The sequence below is a fragment of the Chrysemys picta genome, chromosome 10 (assembly GCF_011386835.1).
Source record: "Chrysemys picta bellii isolate R12L10 chromosome 10, ASM1138683v2, whole genome shotgun sequence".
In the NCBI taxonomy this organism is placed as follows: domain Eukaryota; kingdom Metazoa; phylum Chordata; order Testudines; family Emydidae; genus Chrysemys; species Chrysemys picta.
This window is the reverse complement of record NC_088800.1, coordinates 55,445,828-55,464,397: the sequence shown is the minus strand read 5'-3', so window position 1 is coordinate 55,464,397 and position 18,570 is coordinate 55,445,828. Positions and strand designations below refer to the sequence as shown.

General features: G+C 45.0%; 1 protein-coding gene across 3 annotated transcripts in view; it reads left to right on the top strand.

Annotated features, from left to right (window-relative positions):
- Positions 1 to 2,271: 2,271 nt before the first annotated feature.
- Positions 2,272 to 18,570, top strand: part of NAA60 (N-alpha-acetyltransferase 60, NatF catalytic subunit) — a 39,625-nt gene continuing 23,326 nt past the window's right edge. The window contains exons 1-2 of one of the 3 annotated variants that reach the window (XM_005312135.5): positions 2,272 to 2,460; positions 16,597 to 16,818. The gene's annotated coding sequence lies outside the window, so the exon portion shown is untranslated. Of the gene's footprint in view, positions 2,461 to 2,488; positions 2,850 to 16,596; positions 16,819 to 18,570 lie in introns of those variants that run through there. The other 2 variants (XM_005312134.5, XM_005312136.5) reach the window with 2 other exon arrangements.

The following is an 18,570-nucleotide window of genomic DNA, read 5'->3' as shown; positions in this document are numbered from 1 at the left end:
TCAGTTTGTGCATGGTGACCCTTTTGTTATTAGCAGTCGTCCATAGTCATCTGCCCATTTGCTCACTCGTAATAGGATCCTGTCATTTGTCCCATACACCTCTGCACTGATCGCCATAGAGCCACCTTTGAAGCACTATGGCTACTGGAGCAGAGGCTTATGGGGTGCAAGTGGCTAGTAAAAGGTACGGTGACCAGACGTCCCGATTTTATCAGGACTGGCCCGATATTTGCTTGTTTGTCCCGCGTCCCGACTGATGTTAGGTCGGGACATAGGACAAACAAGCAAATGCTCCGGGGCCCGGAAGTGCTCGTGCCCTGCCCCGACTCCGCCCCCTCCTTCCCCCATTGGCTCCCTCCCCAAATCCCCGCCTCTTCCCCAGGCTCACCATTCTTCCTCCCGCCACTAGGGCTGGAGGGAGGCCCCGGAGATGCAGGGGGAGCGCAGTGCCGTGAGTGAGAGTCAATCCTGTAGGACTCAGTCGGGCGGTAGGGAGAGTAGGGGGGCGCAGGGGAACAGACGCGACTGGCCAGGGGCTGGGCGCAGCGTGCGCGCTGCTGGGTCCCCGCAGCAGGCCCGGGTTCAGGCCCGGGCGCCAGAGCCGCAGCCGCCGAGTGTGGCCATCGGCCACTTCCTCCCCCCGCAGCAGTGGGAGCTGCAGCAGCGGCTGCTCCCGAGTTCCACTGCCCGGGGGGGAGAACAGCCGCCGCCTGGCCCCGCGGGCCGCCCCCCTCCTCTCCCTACCGCCCGACTGAGTCCTGCCTGCTCGGGGCCAGGCCGGACTCTCACTCCCCCTGCGTCTCCCAGGCCTCCCTCCAGCACTTGTGGAGGAGGAGTGTTTTGTTTTTTTTGTTTTTTGCCCCGCCCCCTGCTATTTGACCTGGGTGATCTGGTCACCCTAGTAAAAGAGTCTCTGTTTAAGTTAAAATGCACTGGCTTATCTCACTGCAAGAGTTTATGTATGTCAGCTTTGTGATTGTAATAAATTCTTCCAAGGTACATTTACAAAGTTCCAATAGCACAGCTATTTCACCAGAGAAATTCTGTCAGGCTGTATTTTCCCAGTGCATGGGCAGGAAGAGGAGACGTTCATCTTAAAATTCTAGATGAATGCATGATTTTGTCTCTGGACCTAGAGAGAAATCTGAGTTATGCAAGAGCTACATTAAAGATGTATTTGGGCATAAGCCTTTGTGGACAAAAAACCCCTTGAAAAAACACTCCCTTGAGCACTGTGAAGTGCCAGTGTAGACAGTGCACCAGGGCTGGTAGCTATTCTCTCCCTAGAGGTGGGGTTTTTATAGCGCTGGGAGCTGCAACTACACAAGCCATCTGCAGCAGCGCTTTAACGTTGCTAGTGAAGACATGCCCAACATGATTTTTAGGTAAGTAAATATGGAAACAGCTTGTTGCCTGGTAAAAAGTCATGAGTTCATGCTGTGCAGCAGGGAGTGATTCCTCATTCGAGAAGAAGTTGGGCTGAGGACAAGTGATTTTTTTTCTAAATTGGGGGGAAGGGATAGCTCAGTGGTTTGAGCATTGGCCTGCTAAACCCAGGGTTGTGAGTTCAATCCTTGAGGGGACCATTTAGGGATTTGGGGATAGCTCCTGCTTTGAGCAGTGGGTTGGACTAGATAACCTCCTGAGGTCCCTTCCAACCCTGATATTCTATGATTTCGAATTACAGCTAGTTGCACTAAATGGGGCAGGAAGGAGAATCTACCACTATCAGGGCCAGCTCCAGCATTTCTGTCACCCCAAGCAAAAAAAAAAAAAAAAAAAAGCCGCGATCGGTGGTGGCAGTTCAGTGGCAGGTCCTTCACTCCTAGACGGAGTGAGGAACCTGCCGCCGCAGGTGCCGCCCCTTTCCCTTGGCCCCCCCAAGCACCTGCTTGTTAAGCTGGTGCCTGGAGCCGGCCCTGACCACTATCCTTCTAAATACACTCCGGCGGAGCCCTCGCCCAGGCGTGAGCTGCAGCCCCTTGGGGCCGGGCACGCGGCGCTCCTGCCCAGGGCCAACTCCCGAACTAAGCACGTGGCAGCTGAGGGGGGGGTGGGACCAGACGCTGCTCAGGCCGGCCCCGTCCCAGGGATAGGGGCAGAGCCTCGAGGCTAGTGCTGTAGCGGGACGGACACAGGCCTACAGCCGCCTCTGACTGGCGGGGCGCCCACAGCACTGGCCGGACCCCTAGCCAACCCGAGCCGGCGGGCCTGAGAATCAGCTGGTACGCATGCGCAAACAGAGTTCCGGCTAAGACGGCGGTCCGGGTGTCACGTGGGGCCGGGGAGCCTATGGGGCGGCGGCTTGCTGCGGGGTCGCCGGGAGGAGGTGTCTGGGCCTGTGGCCGCGGCTCCTGCTGGTTCCTCGGGGCGGCTCCGCAGCCTCCGCCGGCCCGGAATGTGCTGAGTGACGCCGCCGCGTTCCCGCCGCAGGCCGAGGCAGCCGCCGCCCCGCCCGAGGTGAGTGAGGCGGAGCTGGAGCCCCGGCCGCTGGGACCGCTAGGCTCGGCCCTGCCTCAGCGAGCCTGAGGTCCGCCCCGGGGGTCGCTGCCCGGCCCCGAGCCCGTGCTCCCGCGGACCGCTGCGCCGCGCCCGGAGAGCGCGTGAGCCAGCCGCAGCCGCGCGTCCCTCGCCGCTCACACCCTCCGCCCGGCGGGGTAAGGGGCGGCCCGGAGCGCCGGGGTTTCGTGGCACCGCTTCCAAGCACTTAGTGGTTTGTCTGCACACGGAGCTGTCCCTGACCGACCTCGCGTCTTCTAGTGCCTTGCTCCTCTTCGGGGAGAGTGACGCCGAGTGGACACACGCCCTTAGTTTTGGTTCCAAATGTTTCTCTTGTGCTGTGGGAAGAGGTAAAGGAAGTGACTTCCGAATCATCTGTGGTGAAACAGTCCCATGTCTTCAGTGCCGGCACTGGGATTTCTTGATTCCCTGCAGAGTCCCCTGTCAGGCAGTTTTGTTCTTCTAGATTTTATCAAATCAGTGGTCTGATGTGGAGAATTCAAGGATCACACACTTCCTGGAATCCATTCCTCCTTTGATGTCACCATTTCATGGAAATTATTGCTGTAATTTGTAAGCTTTTTCTGGCATCATTAACTAGCCTAGTCTAACTGGGACACTTGTTGCTGTGATACAAGTATCTTGGAATCTAGAGTTAATGGAAAGACTTGGGCTGATGAATGTGGGCCAGGTCTTTAGTGGTTTGAGACAGAAATGCCTGAGTTGTAATCCCAACTCGGTCACTGAGTCAATATGTAGCCCTGTGCAAATCACTTGTGGCCCAATTTTCAGAGGTGCTGAACACATACAGCTCCCATTGACTGCAGTGGTCCAGTTCCTTAGAAAATCAAGCTAATTTCTGTGAGCCTTGCCTCATTTGTAAACTTGTTAGTAATACTACTTCCCTGCCCTAGAGGGGTTTGTTTACTTAATGTTTGTGATAGTGGATGTGTTTTTTTTTACTTACCATGGTTCGGTTTCATAATTGATTAGCTATCTGGTATGACATGAAAGCTTATGCCCAAATAAATGTGTTAGTCTCTTAAGGTGCCCCAAGGACTCCTAGTATTTTTTTATTTTTTTTCTGACACAGGTTTCAGTGGTAGATGTGTTAGTCTATCTGGTATGAGTGTGACAACTTAAATCCTTATTGTCTAATATAAACTTTAGTGTGAGAAATTAAACTTGATTTATAGATCTTTTCTAAGGGAATAACACCTTGTCTCATAGCTAACTATTCAGGCAAAGAGGATGGAACTGATTTTAAACTAAGCATTTCCTACTGTTTCCTGCATGGTCACTCTTAAACATTGATTCCTGGTTGGAAGTACTGTTTGCTGCTCTAGACTACCAGGCTATACTTTGGTAGCTGCTATAAGGTGCAACTTTATTTTACCTATAATATTGTGCTTTTAAAATTTAGATTAGGCAGTACCTACAAGTTTTAAGGTATATTCTCATTCTGAAAGGCTCACCCACCCCCCGCCATATTGAGGTGAAGCAGTTTTATTTGTCTATTGTCTTTCAGTCTGAAGGATCTCATAGCATTTTACAATTTTTCAGACATTGCTGAGCCTGGGATTTGTGGCTGGAGTAGATCCCTCCACTGCATTTGTTCTGTTTTTTAGTATGATTGTATTTTAATATGGCAAATACACAGGTGCTTTTTGTATACATCTATACATATATGCAAGAATTTCACCCTCTACTGAAATGCAGCCATCTGGGGTACATTGCTGCATTTTTTTTTAATGGTTCACAGCAATGCTACAACTGGTTAGGACTAGGGATGTAAAAAATTAAACGGTTAACCAATAAGTATCAGTCTTACTGTTAATGTATTCAGTAAACCTTTAAAACAGATAGGTATTACAACGTCATGAAATTATTTTACCAAATGCGCACATTAGAAACGCTGCAGCAATACCATTTCAAAGTGTATGTGGAACTGGGTTCTGCATTGTTAGGACCATTGCTATGGAACTGATGTAACACTTTGGTAGCGTTAAACCTTCAAACAGCATCATGTAGGTCATTGTGATTTTTGGTAACTACTTTTCCATAGTGAAGATGGAGCAATCGAAAAGGAGTAATGCCTGGAATCATTTCACAAAAATAACAGAAGATGCAGTTAAATGTAAACTGTGTAAGACAGAGCTGAAGTATGCAAACAGCACTGGAGCAGTGCTGAAGCATTTGAAGCTGAAACATCCCTCTGTTTCATGTGAAAAAGAAGGTAAAAAATCAAACAACACTGACAGTGTTTGTTTCAATCAGTTCAAGAAAATGCAACACCCAACGTGACGAAAAACTGAGTTGTTGTGCACCATGATCACTACAGATATGCTGCCTGTAAGTGTCGTTGAGGATACAGGTTTTCGTGCATTGATAAGTTTGGTAGAATCTGAATACTGTGGCCTGTGAGACAGACTATAACCTCGCGACTAGAGAAGTGCTATGAGGACTGTGTGAAGTCTGTCCAGGAAAAATTGGAAAATGCCATTAAAGTAGCTTTCACCACCGACTGCTGGATAGCATTCACTACAGAAAGCTGCATGACTGTCATTTGCTATTATATTGAAAATTGGGAGATTCAATCCGTGATTCTACAAACCAAAAGTATGGCAGAATGACGTATAGCGGAAAACCGTGCTGAAAAATTAAACACTACAGTGGAAAGATAGGATCTGGCAGGCTGTGTCTTGGCGTGTATACACAATAATGCAAGCAACATTGTGCTCGTCAACACATGGAGGTATGTTACATTGCAGCTAACAATAAATCATGAGTTTTCTTCAAGTAGTGTGGATCGTGCTGTTGCAGCTGCAAGTAGACTAGTTGCACACTGCCACCACAGCACCGTGGCTGCAAAAGCACTTAAAGAAAACAAACACAGCTTCAGAGTAAGTGACACTGTCTGATCCAATCATGTAAAAAAAAAAAAAATGAATGGAGATATCCCATCTCCTAGAACTGGAAGGGACCTTGAAAGGTCATCGAGTCCAGCCGCCTGCCTTCACTAGCAGGACCAAGTACTGATTTTTGCCCCAGATTCCCAAGTGGCCCCCTCAAGGATTGAACTCACAACCCTGGGTTTAACAGGCCAATGCTCAAACCACTGAGCTATCCCTCCCCCAAACTCACTAGAATTCATTATATGGCATGCTCAATATATGACTCAACGAGCAAAGGTGGGCATAACAGCTGCGCTTTCAGATAGCCCTGTAACAAAACAATCTGATACCCAAACACTTCAGCTGCAAGATGAGCACTGGTAATTAGTAGAGGATATCTTATCGCTACTTTCCACTTTAAAATGCGCTACCACTGCTATGTCTGCTGAACAGTTAATCTTATCCAAACTCACCTCAGAAGTGAAGCGCCCGTTAAAATGGAAAAGTCACTGATTTCAAAGGTGCTGTTTGTCACTCTCTGGAGCATCGCATGAAACCCAATGATCCTGCCATAACTGCCAAACCTGCACTTATTGCCTCCTTGTTAGATCCACGGCATAAACACATGCAGTTTCTATCGCTGGTTGTCCAGATAGCTGCTAAATCAAAGCTTCTGCAACTTGCATTGATGTTAGAAATAGAAGAACCTCCAAGTGCCATGGCTGAACTGGATGAGCCAATAGAGCCAGTGCTGAAAAAAATGCGTGAAACTGAGGAGTGCTGTAGTGAAGCTTTTAGGTGAAGATTATACCAATGAGGAGAACGCAGTAGAAAATGAACTGGAAAATTACTTCTGGGAGCCTTGTCCTTCATTGGAATGCAGTCCACTGGCGTGATGGAAGATCAATGCACAGCATTTTCCAAGGCTTAGAATGCACATACCTGTACATTCCAGGATCGTCTGCCTATAGAACTGGGGTGGGCAAACTACGGCCAGTGGGCCAGATCCGGCCCTTCGTGGGCCCCGCGCCGCTCTCCGAAGCAGCCAGCACCAGGTCCCTGCGGTCCCCGGGCAGGGGGGCAGAGAGCTCCGTGTGTTGCCCTTGCCTCTGGGCCCCGCCTCCGCAGCTCCCTTTGGCCGTGGTTCCCCTTTCCCAGCCAATGGGAGCTTTGGGAGAGGTACCTGGAGGCGCGGCAAGGGCAGCCCTGGCCCCGATGCGCGCCGCTGCCACCCCAGAGCCCAAACCCCTCCTGTACACCACCCCCGAACTCCCTGCCTTAAGCCCCCTGCCTGCACCTCGCACCCCTTCTGCACCCCAACCCCCTTCCCTGAGCCCCCGCATACACCCCTTCCTGCTGTCCACACCCCTGCCCTGAGCCCCCTCCTGCACTCCACACCCCTCCTCTGCCCCAATCCCTTGTCCTGAGCCCCTTCCTGCACACCACATCCCCTCCCACACTCTGCACTCCCTCCCGCACCCCAGCCCCCAGCCCTGCATACAATTTCCCCACCCAGATGTGTCCTTCAGCCCAAAAAGTTTGCCCACCTCTGTTATAGAACATGTTTCCAGTGCTGGCCTTACTGTTAATTATCTGCGCAGAAGACTGACACCAGAGCATGTAAACATGTTAATTTTTCTTAACAAAAATCAGCAGTAGAGTTGAAATTCTAATCGGACTTTTTGTGTTTTTGGACGGCTCGGGATAGTATGTAAAAAGTTAAACAAAAAAGTGGGTTTTATACATTACTAATAACAAAAATAGACAGTTAAGACACTTGATAAAGATAATATATACATGGGGTAGATTATGAACTTGTTAAGGATTAAACTTTTAGCTGATATAGTTTCAATAGTTTAAATGGTTACTTTTTAAAATGCTATTTAGATCCCTAGTTAGGACAAGGATTGAAGAAGAATATCATGTCCAATTGAAATTGCAGGTGGAAGTTTCAGTTGGGAGAATGTAGTCACACAACTTGGAATTTGAGCAGGATGCTAGGTGAACACCACGTTCTTTCATAAAGTGTCATGAGATCTTTAATCAAAATAGGTCAAACTCAGTTTTGTATCTCATCTGAAAGATAGCACTTCAGCATAGTGCTTACCAGCACCAGGATGGGAGGGACTTCCTCAATTTTGACTTGGAAAATCTACAGAATAACCGGCACCTTTCTCTTCTTGAAGTTTAGAGCAACCTGTTTTCTAGCACTGTAAACATACGCAGTTTCAGTACAGCATTTTAAAAAAAACCAAAAACATTCCCTGTTCTGAAGAGTTTACAATATAACTTGCATATTGAATAGGCTTTCCCATTTCTTATTGCATTAGAATGATAGGTTATGTCAGTTTTTCTTTTAGCAGTGGATTGTACAGTGATTTGATTTTTTCCCCCCTTTTGCTTGTTGAACAGCACAGAAAATGTCCAGTGCATTGGCATCAGCAGAGTGTCTTTATTCAAAAAGGATTCTGCAAGTACACTGTTATACATTCTGCACGAGCATCCAGTTTCATCTCCAAATACTTAGCCCATTTCCAGGGTTTCAAATTCATGTCTTTGCTTTCCTGTGCAGGGTTGAGTAGCTTCATGTCTCATATTTTAAGGCCAAAAGGGACCATTATGATCTAGTCTGACTTCCTGCATCACACAGGCCATAGTTTTGACCCAGTGATCCCTGTATCCAGTTCAACCAGTTGTTGAACTGGAGCATATCTTTCAGAAAAAATCCTTGGTAAACTATTCCCATGATTAATTACCTTCATTGTTAAAAATGTGCATCTTATTTCTAGTTTGCATGTTACTGACTTAATTTTTAACTATAGGATCTCATTTGGCCTTGTCTGCTAGATTAAAGAGCCCTCTGGTATGGAATAGCTTCTCCCAGTGAATTTACTTGTGGACTAATCAGATCTCATAACCTCTTCTTCTCTAGTAGAGCCCTGATGATTCCTTGGTCTTCAGGTTGGGTTCCAAAATAATGTTTTAAGTAGATGATTTTAGTTACAGTTGGTCAGATAATCTGTGTCTTGCCTTGCAAATCAATGCTTTAACCCAGGGATAGTCAATAGGTAGACTGCAGGCCAAATCCAGACAGCCAAATGCTTTTGAATGGACCGTGAAATCTTTTTATTTACTACTTATCATTATTATGTTTTGTATTATTTTCTCTGGAGTCTGCATCTTGACTAAATACCTTGACCAAGAAATTTGTACTTCGACAAAAAATAGATTACTCCTTCTTTAACAAGTCTTTGTCTGACTGGTAATTAGTGAAGAATCATACAGTGATATATTAAACGTTACTCTGGCATACCATTGTTGGAGTAGCTCTTCTGTTCTGTACCTTTAGCTGGCTACTTGTTACTAAAAATTAAGGGTTTTTTATTGTGTAATATTATTATTTTATTGTAAGATCTTGCAGAGAAACTGAAAAAGCATTTGGCTTGCAAGATTGTCTTCTATTAATACCACTTTAAAGATTTGGAGTTCCTCACCCTCCTATCATTATCTAAACTGAGAAGTATTATCACCTTCTTTATGGAAGTCTGAGTCTAGATTACACTACTCAGATGTGCTAAGTCAGAGGAGCTGTGACAATGGAATTCAAAGCATCTGTCTCTGCCTGTGGAAGGACAAGGTGCCTTCAACTTAACATTATGCATATGAAAAAGACCGAATCACCTATGCTTGTTTTTGTATCAGGGAACAGTCCGACATTTCTTTTAGGCCTACTGTTAGCTCTTTGGAGTGGGGATTGTGTTTACTTTTGGGTGTTCTTCAGTACTGAGAACACTGGTGCTGCACCAATAAATATATTTTGACCCAGTCAGAGGTGGTATTTTATGCACACAGCACAGAGACGACCTGTTGGCAATCTGCAAAGCAGCCCACATAGGCCTCAGTGTGCCTATCTTCACCATATGGTACAGACTAGAGGTGTGGGCTTCAGTGAAAGCAAACTTTGGTAGGTGAGCTTTAGTGCCTCTACTGACTTCTAACACCCATAGGGTTACCATTACTACTTCATTCTTATGATAAAATCATATCTTTATTTTAGTAAAGCTTTTGATACTGTCCTGCATAAACTTCTCATAAATAAACTAGGGAAATGCAACCTAGATGGAGCTACTATAAGGTGGGTACAAAACTGGTTGGAAAACTGTTCCCAGAGAGTAGTTATCAGTAGTTCACAGTCATGCTGGAAGGGCATAACGAGCGGGGATCAGTTCTGGGTCTGGTTCTGTTTAATATCTTCATCAATGATTTATATAATGGCATACAGAGTACACTTATAAAGTTACGGACAATACCAAGCTGGGAGGAGTTGCAAGTGCTTTAGAGGATAGGATTAAAATTCATAATGATCTGGACAAACTGGAGAAATGGTCTGAAGTAAATAGGATGAAATTCAATAAGGACAAATGCAAAGTACTCCATTTAGGAAGGAACAATCAGTTGCACACATACAAAATGGGAAATGACTGCCTAGGATGGAGTACTGTGGACCTGGGGGTCATAGTGGACCACAAGCTAAATATAAGTCAACAGTGTATCACTGTTGCAAAAAAAGCGAACATCATTCTGGGATGTATTAGCAGGAGTTTTGTAAGCAAGACGCAAGAAGTAATTCTTCTGCTCTACACCACACTGATTAGGCCTCAACTGGAGTATTGTATCCAGTTCTGGTCACCACATTTCAGGAAGGATGTGGACAAATTGGAGAGAGTCCACAGAAGAGCAACAAAAATGTTTAAAGGTCTGGAAAACATGACCTATGAGGGAAGATTTGAATAAATTGGGTTTGTTTAGTCTGGAAAAGAGAAAACTGAGAGGGGACATACTTTTTCAAGTATGTAAAAAGGTTGATACAAGGCAGAGGAAGAAAAATTGTTCTTCTTAAGCTCTGAGGATAGGACAAGAAGCCATGGGCTTAAATTGGAGCAAGTAAGGTTTAGGTTGGACGTTAGGAATAACTTCCTAACTGTCAGAATGGTTAAGCACTGGAATAAATTGCCTAGGGAAGTTGTGGAATCTCCATCATTGGAGATTTTTAAGAGCAGGTTAGACAAACACCTGTCAGGAATGGTCTAGATAATTAGTCCTGCCACGAGTGCAGGGGACTGGACTAGATGAGTCCTTCCAGTTCTGTGATTTTATGTTTGGGACATCATAAAGAAGAGAGACTGGAGAAACTTGTTAGCTTTATTTTCTGCTATTCTTCTCTCGCATTCCAGATACTACTTCTGCAAAGTTCAAAGTTTAGTACAGTCTAAAACCTTCATTAAGTTACGTACATCATTCCTGGTATCCTGATGATACGTGGAGTGCACCATCCATCCTGTGATGCCTTAAATACAAATAATTGCAATAAGGCTTCTGGGATTTGATATCCTAGAATGTCTTTTTGACTCTTCTGGAAAGGTAGGAATACCAAGATAATCCAGTTTTTAAAAGCTAGCTAAATCGCCATTCTATTTTGAATTCCTCCCTTAGCCTGGTTATTGGGGACACTGGCACAAATCTGTACCAGACTCTCTTTGAAATGTTACTGTGTTGGAAGAGCTACAAAGTCTCTCAGAGCTGTGCCTACATCATTAATGTTGGGAAAACTCCATCAGGGAAGAAATCAGAGGAGCCATTTTGGTTTACACTGTATTTGAAATGCAGGATCTGGGAGAAGAATGTGTTTGCCAAGGGGGAAAAATATTCTCTCTAAGCCTCTTGGAGGCTATTGCAAACAAGGTATTAAAAACCATAACCAAGTACTTGGCAGTGTCTCTTATTATGGCATGTGTGCTAAGTGAATGGATTTTATTAATTGACAGGTAGTGCTCCAGAACTACCACTACAAATAATCCCTCAGGAGTTTGTCTTGAATTTCTAGATCCTGTCCCCATTAAACAGATATGAAGTTCTAGCCTCCGAGTGTGTGCACTGTTAACTGGATTAAGACTAGCTGCTTTTTTGTTTTTGTTTGTTTGTCACTGCCTGTTCTAATTTTGTAATGCCAGCATGCCCAGCGTACATGATGAGTGGCTTGGAGGAGGAGCAGCTGCTTATTGGAAAGTTGCCATATTCAGCCTTGGCATTAAATTTCTCCTCTTGTTGGCAGGCCTTGTGCAACAAACTTGGCTTTAATCTGACCCTCTTGTTTCATCCCCCATTAACACCGTTGTCACAAAGTACGTTTCTTTTCCACATCTAGCCAGAATAGATTTAACAGAAAAAGTGACTCTTGTTTATCATTCCCTGAGGGAATGCTGTATGTGGGACAGCAGAAAGTTATGCCACATGCAGCCTGCTTTGAAGACAGAATGTTACTGGAGTATAGACTCCAGCAGAACCTACCACTTCACTTCATTTTAAACAGTAATATAGTTTAAAACTGTAGCTACAGGGCAGAAGAGCTGGTGAAGTTTTGGTTTAAAGAGATGAGACAGGAAGATAATTCACATTGTCAGTGGCACTGATATTTTGCTCCATTGAAAAACAGTGTAAGGCAAGGCAAACTTTTTGGCCCGAGGGCCACATCTAGGCATAGAAATTGTGTGGTGGGCCATGAATGCTCACAAAATTGAGGTTGGGGTGCGAGAGGGGGTGAGGGCTGTGGTTGGGGGGGGGTGGGCTCCGGGGCAGGGCCAGGGCCAGAAATGAGTTCAGGGTGCAGGAGGGGGCTCCAGGCTGGGGCAGGGGAGTGGGGTGTGGGGGGAGGGATGAGGGCTCCAGCTGGGGGTGTGGGGTTTGGGGTGTAGGAGGGTGCTTCAGGCTGGGACTGAGGGGTTTGAAGGGTGGGAGGGGGATCAGGGCTGGGGCAGGGGGTTGGGGCGCAGGGAGAGGCTCAGGGGTGCAGGCTCCAGGTGGCACTTACCTCAAGTGGCTCCCTGAAGCAGCGTCATATCCCTTCTCCAGCTCCTATGCAGAGGCGTATCCAGGTGGCTCTGCACGCTGCCCTGTCTGTAGGCACCGCCCCTGCAGCTCCCCTTGGCAGCAGTTCCCAGCCAATGGGAGCTGCGGGGGCTGCACTTGGGATGGGGGCAGTGTGCAGAATGGAGCTCCTGGCTGCCCCAACACGTAGGTGCTGGAGGGAAGCCATGCCGCTGCTTCCGGGAACTGCATGGAACGGCCCCCGACCCTGCTCCCCAGCTGGAGTGGGGCAAGCGCCAGACCCTGCTCCCCAGTGGGAGCTCAAGGGCCAGATTAAAAGGGCTGGCGGGCCGAATCCAGCCTGTAGGCCGTAGTTTGCCCACCTCTGGTGTAAGGAGTCTAGGCCTGAAATGTTCAAAGTATCAGGGGTTTGCCTAAAAAGGGTTAAAGGCTATTATTTTGCCTTCAAATATGTAACTACTGTGAAGAGGCACTTACTGTGTAGATTGGGTGATGTTTTTGAATGTGTATTTCTTGACATCCTTCTGAAGTCAGTTTCAAACTCTGATCTTCCATGGCAGGAAGAAAACCAAAGGTGAGAGTTAATGACTGGTTTTGTGCATTCTGCTCTGAAGTTTTGGTCCAGGTTCTGCTGTGTGCATACTGTAATTGGAGCTGGCAGAGAGAAGTTTGGGGCAATAGGAGGAAAGAAGTGTCTGCTACTTATTTGTATAACTGTTTTGTAGGGATTTTAATGCTGGTGAAAGACACTGGTTTTGGTAGCACTGAAGGCTTTTATTCAGAGAAGAGGTAAAGCAATGCAAGTTTCCTAGGACTGTGAGCCCAAGTGCCTCGATCCTGATTGAAATTAACTATCTCTAAGAGAAAGGTCAAGCACTGACTCACTCCTGTATATGTTGAAGCTTCCAATAAGTAGGATGCTGCAGCATTGGCGGCAGCTCCGGCTAGGCACCCATGCTCAGATCCCAGAGGTCATGTCGGGTTGGACTTGAGTGGCTAGCTTGAGCTGCTGCCAGTGCCTTAGTGTCCACACTGCTATTTTTAGGCACCAGCTCAAGCTTAGCTAGCACGAGTCTACCCTCCCACATTGGGAGTCACACCCACAAGTCACACCTCCCACCTGTAGTGTAGACATGCCTTGGGAGACTCCTGAGATTCTCGAAAGGAATAATCACTTCTAAAGAGAATAACTAAGTTCATATCTCTTGTCTCAAACTCAAATAAGTCCCCTTCACCAGTTTTAGCTGATCATAAACTCTCCTCCTGCCTTTTGAATATCTCTTAAAATGTTCCGTGGATTTTTAGCTGAGCCTGATGGTGTACAAGAAGTGAGGAGGGACAAGCGGGATAAACTAAAGGAAGGGTGAACTGTTGTACATTAGAATGGCCATACTGAGTCAGACCAATGGTCCATCTAGCCCAGTATCCTGTCTTCTGACGGTGATGAGTGCCAACTGCTGCAGAGGGAATGAACGGAACAGGGTAATCATCACATGACCCATCCTCTGTCATCCAGTCTCAGCATGTGGCAGTCAAAGGTCTAGGAACACCCAGAGCATGGGGTTGCATCACTGACCATCTTGGCTAATAGCCATTGATGGACCTCTACTCCATGAACTTCTCTCATTCTTTTTTGAACCCAGCTATTCTTTTGGCCTTCACAGCATCCCCTGGCAACAAGTTCTACGAGTTGACTGTTCATTGTGTGAAGAAATATTTCCTTTTAGTTTTAAACCTGTTGCCTATTAATTTCATTGGATGACCTCTGATTCTTGTGTTCTTTGAAGGAGTAAATAACACTTCCTTATTCACTCTCTACACCATTCTTGATTTTCTAGATCTCTTATCATATCCGCCTTTTAGTGTTGTCTTTTCCAGGCTGAACAGTCCCAGTCTTTTTATCTCCATACCGGTAATCATTTTTCTTGCCCTTCTCTGTATCTTTTCTATTTCTAATATACCTCTTTTGAGATGGGGACAGCCAGAATGGCATGCAGTATTCAAGGTGTGGGCATACCATGGATTTATATAGTGGCATTATGATATTTACTGTCTTCTTATCTATACTTTTGCTAATGGTTCCTAAGGTTCTATTCGCTTTTTTGACATTCACTGCACATCGAGTGGATGTTTTCAGAGAATTATCCACGGTGACTCCAAGATCTTTCTTGAGTGGTAACAGCTAAACAGTTATGTTCCCCATCCAGAGCAGCCATGCCCAGTAATGAAGATCCACAGTAATTCTTTAGTTGTGGAGGGTGCCAGACTTGAGAATGACTTGTAGCACTGACTGATTCAACTGTCCATAAGAACAGAATGGCTGGATCATGGGAAAATCAGGATAACATTCCCTAAATTATAGGATCCACTAATCTGAAGAAATCTAGTTGTTCTTTACCCTTTTATCCACCCTCATTTCCTTCCACTGTTACTTCTGTTCCACTTTTCCAAAGTTGTTAGGCCTGGTCTACACCTAAAACTTAGCTACATTGGTCAGGGATGTGAAAAATTTCACACCTTGTGTGCTAGAGTTAGGTTGACCTAACTCTCCACTGTAGATGTAGCTAAGTCAATGGAGGACTTCTTGGTGAGGTGATTTACTTCAGTGAGGGGAAAAACCCCTTCCACTGCTGTAATAAGGGTTTATGCTGCAGCAGCATAGTTCAGATCAGGGAGTTGTGCTTACAGAGGATCCCTGTGCTCCTGCTTCTTTATTGGCTCGTATGCTTCTCCTCCATCTCCTGACCCCCCGCTTGCTGCTCTTCTCCCTTCCTCTCCACTGTTGATGATGCAAATTGCCACCATCACCTTGTCTTCAGGAAACCCCCTCCAACTGCAATTGATTCCTGTTAAATAAATAAATAAATAAATAAAAATTCAACTATTTATTTATTTATATATTAATTAATTGATTAATTATTTGGTGGGTTCCCTTATAACTAATGGACATTGATGGGACAAAAATCTACTTCCTAAAACCAGAGTTATTTTGCTAAACTTTTTATATCGCTGAAGGGGGAGGCATAAAATTAGTTTAGATGCACATGATCTTTCCCTTCCTGTGTTTTTCACAGCTTTTCTGCACTCTGTTTAAAATTCAATGGCACCATAACATGTTGTATCCTCTTTCTGACATCTGTAGGCTTAGGGGAATATTAAGCCCCTTCCACTAAAATTTAGATCAGTGCCATTGCCCAAAGGTATAAGGGGAAGGAAAACAATTAATTGTCTTTTTCAAATGCATAACTGCATGATCCAGACATGCAACAAAAAAATGTTGGTGAAAAGGGAAGTTGAGAGTAATGAATATAAATCAGAAGCTAGGAATTGTAGAAAATTGATAAGGGAAGCAAAGGGGCATAAGGAGAAATCCATGGCTGGCACAGTTAAGGATAAAGTTTTAGGAACAAAAAATCCTAACAATGGTACTGGTCCGTTACTAGATGGAAATGGTAGAATTATCAATAATAATGGAGAAAAGGAAGAAATGTTCAATAAATATCTCTGTTCTGTATTTGAGAAGGGGGGGAAATGTCTAATGACATCACAGTGCTCATTCCATTCCACTAGTATCTTAGGAAGATATTAAACAGCTACTAAAGTTAGACATTTTAAAATTGTCAGGTCTGGATAACTTGCATCCAAACTGGTTTAGGAGCTTGTTGGACTGTTAATGGTGGTGGTTCCTCTTTTCCCCCCTTCTTCCCCCCCCATAAGCCTTGGCACACTGGGGAAGGTCCAAACACTAGAAGAAAGCTAATGTGCCAGTAAATGGGATGACCCAGATAATTATTGGCCTGTCAATCTGATATTGATCCTGGGCAAGATAATGGAGAGGCTGATATAGAACTCTATTAATAAAGAATTAAAGGAGGGTAATGTACTGCCAAGTAACATGCAGTTATGAAAAACAGATCCTATCAAACTAACTTGTCTTTTTCAATGAGATTACAAATTTGGTTGATAAAGGTAATAATTATTGACATAATATAGTTGGACTTCTGTAAGGCGTTTGACTTGGTACCGCATGACACTTTAATTAAAAAACAAAACAAAAACTAGAACAATATAAAATAACATGACACACATTAAATGGATTAAAAGCTGGCTAACTGATAGGTCTCAAAATGTAATTGTAAATGGGGAATCATCATTGAGCGGATGTATTAGGGTTCCACAGGGATTGGTTCTTAGCTCTATGCTAGTTAATATTTTTTAAATTTAATCTGGAAGAAAACAAAATCATACTGGCATGCTTTTCTTTAGTTGCCTCTTCTGGTAACTTGATCTATTTATTTCTCTCCCTTGTTGGCAGTAGCTCTTCTTGAGTATACTTTCCTATGGATTTCCAGACCCATCACCAGTGGAAACAATTGTTCTTCTCTCCAGTTACATGTCCTTGGAGAACATTGAAACCCTTCCCAGCTGCTGTAGAAGGAGCTTGAGGGTTACATACAGACCAGACTAAACTTGGCTTCAAGAGTTCCCAGGAGGCAAGATACACTGGGAACAATTACATAAACAGAGCACAAACCAGAAGGTGTAGTAATAAGATACAAATACTGTACAGTATTTCCGTTTGAGACTGCTTCTGAATGTTGTGAAATAATGTAATTGGAGGAGTATGTCCATGCTTGCTTTAGCTTAATCTCTTTTACCTTTGGTATCTTGGCCCAGAGACATGTTAGGTTGTCCTCTTTCAAAACGCACAGGATCTGCCAGACTAGAAAGGACCAATGATCCTTCTAGTCAAGTGTCCCTTCTGTCATAATAGCAATATGGGAGGTAGATGTAAAACCCTTCGAAGTATCTAACTGTGAATACAATGCTGTTCCAACTGGTAATCTGATGACGTCTGAGGATTTGATGGGTCTTGTAGTTGTTAGTCTAGCTGGTGTCATTGCTATTGTTCCTGCTCATATGTGACCAATCCTTTTTTGAAACTTACTAAGTTATTTCCTTTAATATCCTGAGAGATGTTAATTATAGGCTGCATAAAAGTAGTTTCTCATCTGTTTAAATGTGTTGTTTTTAATTTCACCTGCCCTCTTATTCTTGAAATATGGGACTGAATGATGGAGCAGTAGCTGGGCCAAACCTGAATGGCATTGTAACCCCGTGCACCATGTCACAATGCCGCTCAGTGTGGAGGTCCAGGTCAAACTGCCCCTCTCCCCCCTGCTGGGGGGCGGGGAGGGGAGGGCAGAGGAGGGTACTTCTGGGGTATGCACAGGACGTGATGGGAGGGGCAGTGACAGGCAACCCAAGACCCTTCCTGTGACCTACTGATGGAGCCACCGTTTGGGAAACACTGCCCCAGTGTTGAAAGCTTTTCTGACTTTTCTGGATGGGGAAAGGGTTAGCAAAGTTTTATTCTTAAAAGTGAGAACTGCAGAAAACACTAAAAATAATACTCAGTAGTTTGGTATAGTGCTTACCATCCTTGGATCTCAAAGTATTTTAAGGGATAGGAAAATACATTTATCCCTGTTGTATTTTGGGGTATCTGAGGCTCAGAGAGGTGTTGTGGCTTGTTCAAGGTCACACAACGAGCCAGTGGCTGATCTCCTAGTTCCCAGCATGGTGCTCGGTCTGCTAGGCCACTGCAGCCCCATATTATTGGAAGAATGATGTATGGTCAACTGTTCCCAAGTACTCTTCCAGAAACATGCCTGTGGACTGCAGAAGTGCAGTGGAAGAATGCCAGGGTCCTAGCTGAAGGTTGTTCTCATTAGTATCAGTAACAGTATCCCTTTCTCAGGTTTTTCACTGTATTCCAAGGACCAAGTATCCTGGGAATCTTCTGGTTTTGCGTGGAAATATTCTGCATTGTGATTGTAGCTGTTATTTTTGGATAGCTTTAATGGCTCTTCAGCAGGGAGTTGAATTGAACGCATACTTTGCTACAGCCACAACTTTTAAAAATGTTTTCTCCAAAATTGTTCCCAAGGACCTCAAGGAATGTGTTGTTCCCAGCTCCCTGGAGAATTGGTCAACACTGAATGCGCTGTCAGAGCAGCTCAAACCCAAATCATTGCTGCAATTGCTTTATTCTCTTTATTTGACAGCCTTAGAGAGCTCTATGTAACTGAAGTGATTTTGTAATCATGACAGTGTTTTAAATTATACACCCTGCACAATCACGGCATGGGCTGGAATTGAATCTCTTCCCTCTCCGAGTACTAGGATCAGAGGTTTACTGGAGAACCTGTAAATTGGGCAGAGCCCACACTTCAGCAGTAGGAGATTATGCACTTGCTTTCACACACTGTTCTTTTTGGTATCCCCAACC